Genomic DNA, 11,810 nt, shown 5'->3' on the forward strand with positions numbered 1-11,810 from the left:
AACCAAGCTTCTTATTACTTCTCAAATCTTTGTGGGTGTGGCTGAAGTCTTATGAGTTTTCGGTTTGGGAGCTTCTAAACGGAAAAACACTACTTTATGTTTTGGGCTTCGCTTGCAGTTCTAGTTCTTATACCTAATCATAAACACGAGATCTAGTCATATTTGACTCCAAAAACACTAACCAAGCTTCTTATAGCTTCTCAAATCTTTGTGGGTGTGGCCGAAGTCATATGAGTTTTCTGTGTTGGAGCTTCTAAATGGAAAAACACTACTTTACCTTCTGGGATCCTGATAGTAGGATTTTAACTAAGATCAATTATCCTTAAATCACTATCATGTCATTGCAGTATTTAAGGTGTCAATCCAAATGGGTGTGATGCTAGCAATCAAGATGCAATCAGATTTCACAGAGTCAAGCCAAGCAATAACAGGTTTTGATGTTGTTAACAGTTCCAGTGATCATGCAGAAAACAGTAATTCTAACAGAAACAGATAACACACTCGATCACACAGATTGATGCCAAGCACTGGATGTGGTCGAGTGCCAGGTCGAGTACCAAACAGAAACTGCAACAAATGTACTCGACTGCACAGTCCGTTTCCAAACCGCTGGGTGTGGTCGAGTACTTCAAGTGAAATAAGTAAAAATGCGAAAACTAAGCAACAAGTAACGAGATCAAGCAATCAATAGCGATGTGAACAAAGAAATCAATTGGAAGAGAAATTCCCGAGGATGGGGTAATCGAGTAGTGAAGTCTCCTTAATCTAACAGGTGGTTAACATGCTCAACAAACTATCCCTAGACAACAAGTTCAATAACCAAATCAAAGTGCTACCGCAACAGAGATCCTCAAGCAAAGCTATTCCCAGACTCAATCACCATTGACGAGAGTTAACCTAACAGGCATTACGAATTAACAAGTTAAAGCCAAAACGCTCCCTGTAACCAATACCTTGGTACAGAGCCACGAATCTCTGGAATTAGTGGTTCAGACATTTCATCGAACACCTTTTGGGTGCAGAAATGTCTGGGCTTAGATTCCAGTTGATCAGATAGCAGTCAGCATTAAGAACAACTAATCCAGAAGGGATCTACCAATCAAACTCAACCACCTAGCAGATCAAGGATTCTAAACTACACTAACCCATCCTCAAGAACCCTAATTACTACTCAAAATTCATAACCAAGAACACAAACCCAGAAATGTATAAAAACTTCAAATTAGCTAGATCTCAATAAGATGAACAACTTTGTAGAAGAAATCAAAAGCAAATACTCAATAGATTAAGAGAAATCTGGATTACAAATATGAAGAAAGCACTAATTGTTTTGCAGAATAAAACTTAAATCTGAAAATTAAGAGAAACAACCTATTTATAGTAAATAATAGGAAACCCTAAATCACAAGACGACAAAGTATTAAGGCGGTTTACGGAGACATTCGGCTCGTGCAATCGAGTAGAGAGGTCGAGTAAAGCTGGTGCCTTTGCGGTTTCTTGATCTGGTCGTGATGCAATCGAGTACCTAGGTCGAGTGGTGAGTCGAGTAGTGCTTCATCCTCTTCTCTTCCTTATGCTCAGTCTCTGGTTGAGTTGGGATCTGAGAAGACTCTGAAGCTTGTGATTAAGTGGCTGTGGGGAGTGGAGATCGAGCATCCAGTCGAGTGGCTGAAGAAGAGGGTACTCGACTTGGTGATCGACTTGGTGATCAACTTGGTGATCGACTTGGTGCTCGAGTTGGTGATCGAGTTGCTGATCGACTTGGTGCTCGACTTGGTGATCGAGTTGGTGATCGAGTTGGTGATCGACTTGGTGCTCGACTTGGTCGTGGTCGAGTGCATTTGGAAGGTCATGATGATGGTGCTCGACCTCGTGGTCGAGCATACTGATGGGTTCTGGTCCACTTCTTCCAATTTGCTCACCAACAGCTCCAAATCACCTGAAAACAACTCAAATATGCAACATGCATGCAAAACTATCCTAATCATGCAAAGTGATGACAAATGATGAAGAATGGTATGAAACAATGACGAAATGATGATAAAGTGATGCTAAATGGATGCTCAAAACAAGTAAAATATAGACATATCAACTCCCCCAAACTTAGTCTTTGCTTGCCCTCAAGCAAACAATTAAGAACAAGCTGGAGGAGAGGTTTGAAAGCGGGGACTCAGAACCAAAGCATGCAGACAAAGCAAATGAACTCAATGTCCAAGTTAGTAATTGTGGAATGCTTAGAGACCAAACTCTACTTAAAAACTTTAGCCATATTCCTCACAAGACAACCTAACATTTGTTCCAATCTACACACACCTTCAGATCATCAATTCCCTTTAACATTGATTAAGCTCAAACCATGAATCAAGCAAAACATTGTTGAGGAACTCATTTGGTTTAAAGGACAGGGCTGAGAAACAAAGATGGTTCCTCTGTAAATGGTTCAGACTTTTTCACAGTAACAGGGAACTCTCATGAATGGACAGAGCTTTAGTAGAATGCTAAAGGTTAGAACCAACCTATGCATACAAGAACAGACCCCATCTACCCAAATAACCATAAGCATATCAAACTCCATAGATGGTCCTATCTCTAAACCCCAGAAATGATCCTAATTCTACCCTTTGCACTCAAGGCATGTTTCAATAATCTCTTGGATCAACCCATTCTTTCTTTTTTGTTCTGTTCTAAGGAGAGGTTTTCTTTTAGACTTTCTAGCGGATTGGGACTTTCTTTAACAACTAAGGCTCTTCTTCTCATCTCATGACTTAAGACAACTCTAGGCTTTTGCCTTTCTTTTTACTTTGCACAGAGCCTAAATTCTTTTATTTTCAAGCTTCCCAAATCCTTTACTAGACTAACAAGATATTCTTTTCTGTTTCACTTCCATCTCCTAAGAACAATAACACTTGTCTTTCTTTCTCATTTTCTTTCCAAACACATTCCAAAACCCAAAGTAAAACTCCCACCTAGTCCTATCTAGCCCAAAAAGCGTGGACTAGAACTACATGGGATACCATTCTTGTCGGTTCATACCTAACACTTTCTACCAAGCTCAATCCGGAAATAGGCCTCACACACACACAAATTTATTCAGGGCTTGAAAGAAAGGTTAGGTTCAGGGTGGGGGAAACTGTTCCAATGATGGGAATCAGCTACTTGGATTAGCAAGAGTGGTAGAAGGTGAAAGAAAATCCAAGTATGTGTATTGGTAGCCACAAGTTCAACAACAATGCAAAGACATGATAATTATAAGTCAAGTTCAGGTTCTAATAGATAGGGAAAAGAATCACATCAAGCATGCTTCAATTAAAACAAGAGAGTCAAGTTGTGAATTCCAAATATGGTGCAGTCTTAATTCAAGTTCTATCACAAGCATTAAACAACTAATAACGAGGGCATTGAATTCATTCAGTAAATGAGCATGCTTACAAGGTTATCTCATCATCATCCCCTAGGCAAATGCAACAATCCTATATGAAACCTTTTAGACTCAATCTTAAAATGAAAATGCAACTACATGAACACTCTATTTTTGTGAAATCATTTTCAGAAATTTTTCAAATTTTTAGGGTTTTTTTAATAACATAGATGAATGCAGACAATATGTACAATGCAAGAAAAATTTGAAAACAAGAACAAAGCAAACACATCAGATACTTCCTGAGCCCTCCCCCAAACTTAAATCACACAGTCCTCTGTGTGACCAAATTTGGAAGAGAGTACTCAGGACAAACAAATAAAGAAAGAAAACATGAGATGGTATAAACAATGGGGAAGTGGAGTTGTTACCTCAATTGAAGGAGTTGATGTTCTCATCAATGCTTGCTTGTGTGTACAGCTAGGTCATTGATGAGTCTTATTATTGGGCTTCTGCTCCTTCTCCTTCTTGAGACTCGACCATGTCATCTCATTACCATATGGCTTCTGTTGGTCGAGTATGATCTTGATTTTGAAAAATTTGGATCAAAAATCACATCATACTCGACTGCAACTCTTCATCAGCATGTGGCCTCGCGTGATAGAGTGACATGTTGAAACTTCAAAAATCTTGAAACACAGACCCATTTCATACTCGATTGCACAACTGTACTTGCTCTTTGCAGGATGTGGTCGAGTACTTTATTGCACACTCAGAGTCGAAATCCACTTCACTCAGCTCATGACACTTATCTCCTGAAAGCACTACCAAAATGCATTATAAATAACAAGGAAAGCAAAAATATGTACAGAGATAGACATGGGATTTCCTCCCAAGTGAGCTTGTTTTAGCTTGACTTCCTTACTCCCTTAAGCATCAAGAGGTTCCTGCAGATGAACTGAGGTCACCTCTGGGAAGATTTGATCTGCTAAGTATTTCTTGAGTCTTTGGCCATTCACTGTGAAATCTCCACTCTTACCAGCTAGAGTGATTGCTCCAAAAGGGCGAACTTCAGTAACACAGAAGGGACCAGACCATCTAGACTTGAGCTTGCCTGGAAAGAGTTTCAGGCGAGAATTGAATAGCAGCACTTGATCACCAACTTGGAAGTCCTTGGTGATGATCTTCTTATCATGGAAAAGCTTAGTCCTCTCTTTGTAGAATTTAGAGCTTTCATAAGCTTCTAAGCGAATCTCATTAAGATCATTCAGTTGGATCAGCCGCTTCTCCTCGGCGGTTTTGATGTCAAAGTTTAGGAGTTTCACTGCCCACATAGCCTTGTACTCGAGCTCAACAGGTAGGTGACATGATTTTCCATAGAGAAGGTTGAAAGGAGTTGTACCAATGGGGGTCTTGAATGTTGTCCTGTAAGCCCATAGTGCATCATCTAGCTTTGCAGACCAGTCTTTCCTTGTAGTCCCAACAGTCTTCTCTAGAACTGCTTTTATCTCCCTGTTGGAGATTTCAACCTGACCACTTGTCTGTGGATGATAAGGAGTGGCTACCTTATGCTTCACTCCGTGCTTCTTCAGTAAGTTCTCAAAGACTTTGTTGATGAAGTGTGTGCCTCCATCACTGATGACAACCCTTGGTATACCAAATCTTGGGAAGATTATGGTTTAAACATCTTCAAAACCACTCTTGAATCGTTTGTGGGACTTGCAATGGCCTCAACCCACTTGGACACGTAGTCTACTGCTACTAAGATGTATTTGTTCCCATAGGAAGAAGGGAATGGTCCCATAAAGTCGATTTCCCAGACGTCAAAGATTTCTACCTCTAATATAGGATTTTGTGGCATTTCATTTCTCCTGCTGATGTTTCCCTTCCTCTGGCATTAGTCACATCTTGAAATGAACTGCTGGGCGTCTTTGAACATGGTTGGCCACCAGAAGCCTGCCTGCAGTACCTTAGATACTGTCTTGAAAGTCGCGAAGTGACCACCATATGTTGAACCATGGCAGTGAAGCAAGATGCCTTCCACTTCCTCCTCTGAGATACATCTTCTGTAGATTTTGTCTTTACAGAGAGTGTAAAGATATGGCTCATCCCAGTAGTAGTGGTTAATATCTCTGAAAAACTTCTTCTTTTCATAACTGGTCAGGTTGGGAGGCTCTACTCCGCAGGCCAAGTAATTGACATGATCAGCATACCATGGAGATCTTCCTTCAACAACATTCAGTTGGTGAAACTCATTCCCACTGTAATTCTTTCCAAAGAATTCTGTAACCATAAGTTGCTCCTTTGGCATCGAATCATCAATAGGGACTTCATCATCGATCCTCATCCTTGATAAGTGATCAGCTACACCGTTCTCTATACCCTTCTTGTCTACTATTTCCATGTCAAACTCTTGCAGAAGTAGTATCCATCTCAATAGTCTTGGCTTGGTGTCCTTCTTTGCATAAATGTGTCTCAAGGCTGCATGATCTGTGTAGACTATGACTTTAGAACCCACCAAGTAGCTTCTGAACTTTTCAAACGCAAAAACAACTGCTAATAACTCCTTCTCTGTTGTGGCATACTTTACCTGAGCATCATCCATTGTTCTACTTGCGTAATAGATGACATGGAGCTTCTTGTCAATCTTTTGTCCCAAGACTGCTCCTACAGCGTAATCTGAAGCGTCACACATGATTTCGAATGGATAGTCCCAATTTGGAGCTTGGACTATTGGAGCTGAAATCAGAGCTTCCTTGATGAGTTGAAAAGCTTTCAGGCATTCCTCATCAAAATCAAACTCTGTTTCCTTACACAGCAGCCTTGTCATTGGTCTTGCCAGCTTGGAGAAATCCTTGATAAACCTTCTATAAAACCCAGCATGTCCCAGAAAACTTCTCACATCTTTGACACTCCTTGATGGTTGCAACTGCACCATAACCTCAATCTTTGCTCTGTCAACTTCTATACCCTTCTCTGAAATCTTGTGCCCCAATACAATGCCTTCTTTGACCATGAAATGGCATTTTTCCCAGTTGAGTACTAAGTTTGTCTCTTCGCACCTAGAAAGTACCCTGCACAAGTTTGACAAACAAGAGGAGAAGGAGGAGCCATACACGGAAAAGTCATCCATGAATACCTCAACCATCTCCTCAATTAAATCCGAGAAGATAGAAGTCATGCACCGCTGAAATGTAGCTGGTGCATTACAGAGACCAAAACGCATTCTTTTATATGCAAAGGTTCCATATGGACATGTGAATGTAGTTTTCTCTTGATCTTTAGGGTGAATTGATATTTGAAAGAAGCCACTATAACCATCAAGAAAGCAGTAGTATGAGTGATTAGCTAACCTTTCTAGCATTTGATCAATGAATGGAAGTGGAAAATGATCTTTCCTAGATGCAGAATTCAACTTCCTGTAGTCAATGCACATTCTATGTCCAGTTATAGTTCTAGTAGGTATGAGCTCATCTTTATCATTTTTGACAACAGTCATACCTCCTTTCTTTGGAACACAATGAACTGGAGATACCCAAGTGCTATCGGAGATAGGGTAAATTACACCTGCTTCCAATAGTTTAAGTATCTCTTTCTTTACAACTTCTTTTAAGTTAGGATTCAACCTTCTTTGGGGTACAATGCTTGAATAAGATTCATTTTCAAGATGAATGCGATGTGTGCATAAACTAGGTGAAATGCCCTTTATATCATCAAGTGAATAACCAATGGCTCTTCTATACTTTTTCAGTTCAGTTAACAGAAGATGCACTTGTTCATCAGTTAATGCATCATTCACAATGACATGATATGTAGAGTTGTTACCTAGAAATGCATACCTGAGTCCGTTGGGAAGCGGCTTAAGTTCAACTTTTGGTGCCTTGAGTTTAGACCAGTCGTCTGATGTTGGAATGACCGGCTCCGCAGGGATGTCAACCGTTGTGGTCGAGTGTTCAGTCGAGTAAGTCCTCGAGTGAGCAGGTTGAGCCTGAGTTGAGTTCTCGTCATTCACTGCCATTACCTCTGTTGCTGACCCATTCAATTCCTCAAAGGATTCTGACTCTTCTACTGCTTTGTGTGAGTCCAACAGCTTCTGATAACCCAAAGTCTCCAAGTGTAGAAACCCATCTTCACCATTCTTGGTTAATGCACTCTTAAGGTGATCTTCTTTTGCTAGTTCTTCCAGTAACTCATCAGCTAACTGATCCATTTCTTCAATCCAAAAGAGTTGCCCTTCAATAGTAGGCTTCCTCATTGCATTTTTAATGTCAAAGGTCATTTTAAGATCCTTACCAAGGTTCAGATCGATCTTCCCCTTCTTGACATCAATGATAGCTCCAGCAGTTGCCAAGAAAGGTCTTCCCAAAATCAAAGGATCCTTGGGTTCTTCATCCATCTCAAGCACTACAAAGTCAGTTGGTATCTCCACAACTCCTATCCTGATTGGTATATCTTCAAGTAGCCCATGAGGGATCCTTACTGATCTGTCAGCAAGAATAAGGGAGATGTTGCATGACTTGTATTGAGTGAATCCTAATCTCTTAGCAACAGAGAGTGGCATGAGACTGACAGATGCTCCTAAATCACATAGGCACTTGTTGAAAGCCAATGGACCTAAGGAGCATGGTAGAGTAAATGAACCAGGATCACCAAGCTTCTTTGGAATGATCTTCTTTTGTATAATAGCACTGCATTCATGACTCAATACTACCATTCCTTGCACTTCTTGAATTCTTTCCATGATCAGGTCTTTCAGAAACTTGTGAGAATCCGGAATAAGCGCGAGAGCATCAACAAGAGGTATTCTTAATTCAACTTCTTTGATGTTCTTGGCAAACATAGCTCTATAATTATCTGCCAATGCTTTCTTGTGTCGTCCAGGGAATGGAAGTGGGGGTTTGTAAGGAGGAGGAACAAAAACCTTCTCCTTGTTCTTAACAGCAACTGGTTTTAGAGCAACATGTGATGTTACTGGAGTTGGTGGTCGAGTAACACGGTCGAGTGTAGGGTCAAAGTACTTCTGTTGGCTTGTCAGCTTGATCTTCATTGAGACTGAAATCCTCCCCAGCTTGGTCTGCACTGTCCTTAGTGGCTGGCTTAGGTCCCTCTCTGGTTAGAAGTTCTTTACCACTGCGCAGGGTGATAGCATGAGCCTGAGCATAGTCTTTTGGATTCTGAATTGGTTTGCCTGGAAGTTGACCTATAGGTTTTGGAGCAGAAGTGGATGCAGTGCCTCCACTTTGACATTTAAGTCATTGTAGCTACAGTCCAGCTTATTGTGTAATTCAGATATCTTCTTAGCAATCTCCATGGAGCCAGATACTTGTCCTTGGAGAAGCTGTTGTAGCATTTGCTTCATGTCAGAATCAGGAGCAGCAGGACCTTGGTGTTGCTGAGGTGCAAACCCAGGTGGTGGTTGCTGCTGGTAGTTCCCCTAAAATTGTTGCTTGGGAGCAAAACCTTGGTTGTAGGGAACAAAAGGTTTATTCTGACCCTGCTGTTGTTGTGGAGGATACACTTGATCCTGTGGATTAGCAACGTTGGTGCTACGGTAAGAAAGGTTGGGGTTGTTAGTCTTGAAGTTGTTATACCCTTTGTAGCCACCTTGATTGTTGATGTAGCTAACCTCTTCTAACTGGTTCCCCTCCCCATCTTGAACTTGATACTGGTCGTCATCGAATAGAAAGTGTACAGGCTTCTGCTGGCTAAGGAGAAGCCTATCCAGTTTCTCATTAAGAGCTTTCATCTCTTTACTAAGCTTTGCATCCGAATCTCCAATACCTCTGTTAGAGCGATCAAAATCCTCGTTATAATTACCATCGGATTGAGCTAAGTTCTCAATTAATTCCCAGCCTTCTTCAACCTCCTTATTCAAGAAATTCCCATTAGAAGCAGTGTCCAGCAACATTCTGATCTTGGGCAAAACTCCCCTGTAGAGTGTGCTTAGTAGAGAAGCCTTCTTGAAACCATGGTGTGGACACTGTATAGTGTAGCCTTTGAATCTCTCCCAGGCTTCACAAATGGATTCAAACTGGTTTTGGGTAAAATTGGAGATTTCATTCCTAAGCCTTGCAGTTCTTGAATTTGAGAAGAACTTTGTTAAGAAGGCCTTCTTGCAATCGTCCCAAGATGTGATGGAGCTAGCAGGTAACGTCTTTTCCCATTGGTGTGCTTTGTCTCCTAGTGAGAAGGGAAACAGGCGCAGCTTGAAACTGTCCTCACTAACACCGTTTATCTTGGTTAGGCTGCAGAGCCTGTCGAAGTTATCCAAGTGGTCTAAGGGATCTTCCAGAGGCAGACCATGGAACTTGTTTCCTTGAATCATCGAGATGAGACCACTTTTAATCTCGAAGTTGTTGTTTTGGACAGCAGGAGGCACAATTCCTTGCCTCTGATGGTGGTCTCTTGGTGCATCTCCGGCACCAATGTTTGCAGGCAGATTGTTGACATCTTGTTCATCAGTCATTCTGAAAGGATGGTTGTGTTCAAGGTCTGTAGTGTCTCTCCGTTCCCTTAGTTCTCTATCAATACGGTCAATGTTGTCGTTGAAAAGGAGGTTCTGGTTGCCTTTTGATCGAGTTTGCATACAGCAGGGTTGTACCTGGATCAAAAAGACAACAAGAAAAACACAAAGTTAGTAACCTAAGTGAAAATTGAAATAGAACTTGATCTAAGCAAGTCTGAAATCTCAAATGTAACAAACAAACACCCAAATGGCAACGACGCCAAATTGATAGTAGGATTTTAACTAAGATCAATTATCCTTAAATCACTATCATGTCATTGCAGTATTTAAGGTGTCAATCCAAATGGGTGTGATGCTAGCAATCAAGATGCAATCAGATTTCACAGAGTCAAGCTAAGCAATAACAGGTTTTGATGTTGTTAACAGTTCCAGTGATCATGCAGAAAACAATAATTCTAACAGAAACAGATAACACACTCGATCACACAGCTTGATGCCAAGCACTGGATGTGGTCGAGTGCCAGGTCGAGTACCAAACAGAAACTGCAACAAATGTACTCGACTGCACAGTCCGTTTCCAAACCGCTGGGTGTGGTCGAGTACTTCAAGTGAAATAAGTAAAAATGCAAAAACTAAGCAACAAGTAACGAGATCAAGCAATCAATAGCGATGTGAACAAAGAAATCAATTGGAAGAGAAATTCCCGAGGATGGGGTAATCGAGTAGTGAAGTCTCCTTAATCTAACAGGTGGTTAACATGCTCAACAAACTATCCCTAGACAACAAGTTCAATAACCAAATCAAAGTGCTACCGCAACAGAGATCCTCAAGCAAAGCTAGTCCCAGACTCAATCACCATTGACGAGAGCTAACCTAACAGGCATTACGAATCAACATGTTAAAGCCAAAACGCTCCCTGTAACCAATACCTTGGTACAGAGCCACGAATCTCTGGAATTAGTGGTTCAGACATTTCATCGAACACCTTTTGGGTGCGGAAATGTCTGGGCTCAGATTCCAGTTGATCAGAAAGCAATCATCATTAAGAACAACTAATCCAGAAGGGATCTACCAATCAAACTCAACCACCTAGCAGATCAAGGATTCTAAACTACCCTAACCCATCCTCAAGAACCCTAATTACTACTCAAAATTCATAACCAAGAACACAAACCCAGAAATGCATAAAAACTTCATATTAGCTAGATCTCAACAAGATGAACAACTATGTAGAAGAAATCAAAAGCAAATACTCAATAGATTAAGAGAAATCTGGATTACAAATATGAAGAAAGCACTAATTGTTCTGCAGAATAAAACTTAGTTCTGAAAATTAAGAGAAACAACCTATTTATAGTAAATACTAGGAAACCCTAAATCACAAGACGACAAAGTATTAAGGCGGTTTACGGAGACATTCGGCTCGTGCAATCGAGTAGAGAGGTCGAGTAAAGCTGGTGCCTTTGCGGTTTCTTGATCTGGTCGTGATGCAATCGAGTACCTAGGTCGAGTGGTGAGTCGAGTAGTGCTTCATCCTCTTCTCTTCCTTATGCTCAGTCTCTGGTTGAGTTGGGATCTGAGAAGACTCTAAAGCTTGTGATTAAGTGGCTGTGGGGAGTGGAGATCGAGCATCCAGTCGAGTGGCTGAAGAAGAGGTACTCGACTTGGTGATCGACTTGGTGATCAACTTGGTGATCGACTTGGTGCTCGAGTTGCCTCATCGAGTTGGTGATCGACTTGGTGCTCGACTTGGTGATCGAGTTGGTGATCGAGTTGGTGATCGACTTGGTGCTCGACTTGGTCGTGGTCGAGTGCATTTGGAAGGTCATGATGATGGTGCTCGACCTCGTGGTTGAGCATACTGATGGGTTCTGGTCCACTTCTTCCAATTTGCTCACCAACAGCTCCTCATCACCTGACACAACTCAAATATCAACATGCATCAAAACTATCCTAATCATGCAAAGTGATGACAAATGATGAAGA

This window comes from Arabidopsis lyrata (assembly GCF_000004255.2).
Source record: "Arabidopsis lyrata subsp. lyrata unplaced genomic scaffold ARALYscaffold_3, whole genome shotgun sequence".
NCBI classification, from domain to species: domain Eukaryota; kingdom Viridiplantae; phylum Streptophyta; class Magnoliopsida; order Brassicales; family Brassicaceae; genus Arabidopsis; species Arabidopsis lyrata.